This window comes from Pinus tabuliformis, chromosome 8 (assembly GCF_031772625.1).
Source record: "Pinus tabuliformis cultivar Carrire ecotype Pingquan chromosome 8, CPIR1, whole genome shotgun sequence".
NCBI classification, from domain to species: Eukaryota; Viridiplantae; Streptophyta; class Pinopsida; order Pinales; family Pinaceae; genus Pinus; species Pinus tabuliformis.
Genome location: NC_142294.1, coordinates 1,894,271,407 through 1,894,274,273, shown reverse-complemented (window position 1 = coordinate 1,894,274,273; position 2,867 = coordinate 1,894,271,407).

Below are 2,867 nucleotides of genomic sequence, written 5' to 3'. Positions count from 1 at the left end.
TTTAAGAAAAACCGGCCCTATGTGTGGCAAATGTTTTGTCCCTTGGAATGACTTATTGAAAAATGATGGAGACATGATGTGTATGAGTTGGAATGGCCTCATACTTGCTGAAATGACCTCCCTTATTCCTCATATACTCAGATGTCTCTAATTCCATAGCCAACCCTAGCTCAATGGGTGAGGAAATTAGGGTTTAGTGCTTGTGGAAAATGATGATTTGGACACCCTTGGGAAAAGACAAATCCCTTTGGAATGCACTTAACTCTTTGAAACTTTACCCTTTCACTTGACTATTTCCTTTGACAAATTGATCTTTTGATGGTCTGGAATCTTTGGAACACTGAGTTAACAACTTGGGATGGTGAAATTATTACATTTGAAAGACATAAAATTACATAATGAAATAAACATTTCTCTTTACAAATCATCTTCACATGGTGAAGGGATGTTATTTGATCACCATTTACTTGATGGTCTTATGCAATGGAATGGAACCTTTGCAACCCTAATGACCTAATGAAACCTTGAAAAACCCTAAAAGACCTAATGAGGCCTTGAAGGACTGAATTTCAAGATGACATAATGATCTCATGACTGATACAAATGGCATGATAAAAATAGCTTTATGGATGATGTACAATCAACAGGATATGAAACTATGCCATCAAGTAATCACATTTAGGGAATAGTGATGTTTTTGGACTAGGACTACCATCAGTGACTAATTTTTTTTCATGACCTAGTGGAATGATAAAATATTTCTGTGTGGGACACCTAAAACGAAAATGAAAAGAGCAATTTTGATCACTGATGGAAGTATGCAAATACTGACTCTAACATTGGCTCCATTGGGGATGGTAGCTCCTTGGAGGTGCCAAGAACACCGTAGACCAAGTAGCCTTATCCATTGGGCATGGAGTAAAAAAAAAAAAAACTCAATCTGAAATACATGACTGAATACTGATGACTCAAAGACACAAACTGACTTTTACTCAACTGAAAACTGACTCAATACTAAAACACAACTGACAAACTGAAAAAGATGCTCAAAATGGCTTATTCAATAAAACCTACTCTAACTATTCCATTCATCACCTGATCAAGTGAAATGAAACAACCAATGCAACCAAGTAAGCATTCTAGCTACTGTTTGAATTCTCCACAAGTGCTTGTTTATGAGCAAGAAGAGAGAACTATTGAAAGGAAACTCCCATGAAAATTTGTCAACAGATTGAATCTTGATGAAATTGCAAAGCACGAGCCCACCTGCTGACCTCAAGAATGCTGTAAAAGTATCTTCATAGGAATACATATTGATTCCAACCCATCTAATATGTTACTGCTCCGCTCTAGGTAGTCTTCGTATTTTCGTTTTAAAATTTACCTAACATCTATGTTTTCTTTCTTTGATGACTGCAACAAATTAAAAAAAGGATCCTGAAAGTCACGAATGACTAATTTTTCTTGATGATCAACAAAAAACAAAAATCCTCTTCATTACTCTCCTAATATGACTGCATATTTTGGTATGAGCTTTGTAATGAAACTCCTGCTGAACAAGACAATGAAGTGGGCTATCAGATCAAGTTTATATCAACATTCTTTTCAAGCTCATAGTTAGCTAGTGGAGAAGGACTTTTACTATAGATATCATCCAGCACATCAGCTATTGGATCATGAAAAACTTGCAAAGATTGTTGCAACCTACTTTCCATCAGTTTTAATGAGACTACATGGATCTCTACAGGTTGCTCATCCTTTGCTTTAGAGATATTATGAAAATTTTTTCTTTAAAAGTTGAAATGTTTCAAAACATAGTGGTATAGAGTCATCTTGCATCATTTGATCATATGTTTCAGCTTCCAAGCCTTCATCTGCAATTTGAAATTCAATGGAACTCGGTGGCTACAAATCTAGAGCTAGGGAGGCTTCTATATCACAAATGATTTCCTTGACCAATTCATGAGAAGGTTTATCCTTTATAGTGTTGGCCACTTGCTTATCTGCTTGCTTATAGTTTTCTCTTATTTTTACAAATGAGGAGAAACACAAGGGTATGCAGCTCTGATAAAAAATTTGATTATCCTCTTGATTGTCAAGATGAAAACTAAATGAGTGTTGCTTTCTGATTGCATCAAAGTTACCTCTAATGAATTGAAATGAAGTAAAACAAAGAGGCAAAGATCCTTCACTTGCTTCCAAATTTTCTACACTTTCCTCATCACTGTCATAGCTGATATGCTTCAGCTAATTACTGTATTCAAGCTGCTGAAACTGAACTTCCTCCTCCCACAAACCAGCTGTTGATTTCTCTGCAAGATTAGCTTATGTTTGGAGAACATAATAATTGTCGTACTGATCAAACTTTGGCAAATCATCAATATAAGTAATGTCACCAATCATACACATTATATTATCATATTGTTTCTCCTCGAATTCATCTACAAATCCATTTTCAAATCTATGGTAGCTAGGATTAGCAAGAAATTTTTTAGGGCTAGCAATCTTTTCTTTTTCTAGGACAGGTGGGTCATGGTGATCTTGAATAGAAAATTCATCTCTCGAGGTGATTCTTTGCATCATTTCTTCCATTTTACTTACCAAAATGTCGAGCTTTACCTTTGAAGATGTTACGTTCTCTACAATGTTCTCCCTCTCTTCTTCCTTCAGATTTTTCCCTTCTGATCAACAGATTAGCCTCTACATCTACTGCACTGTTATACATCTCTTCAAGTGTTGCAAGGTTCCCTTCCCTCTAGGGAAAATTTTAAGAACCCCCATAAATTTATAAATATAATAAATGGGCGAATCTCCATGGTATATAGGAAAAATGGAAGGCGATTTTATCAATAATATAATATGTATAT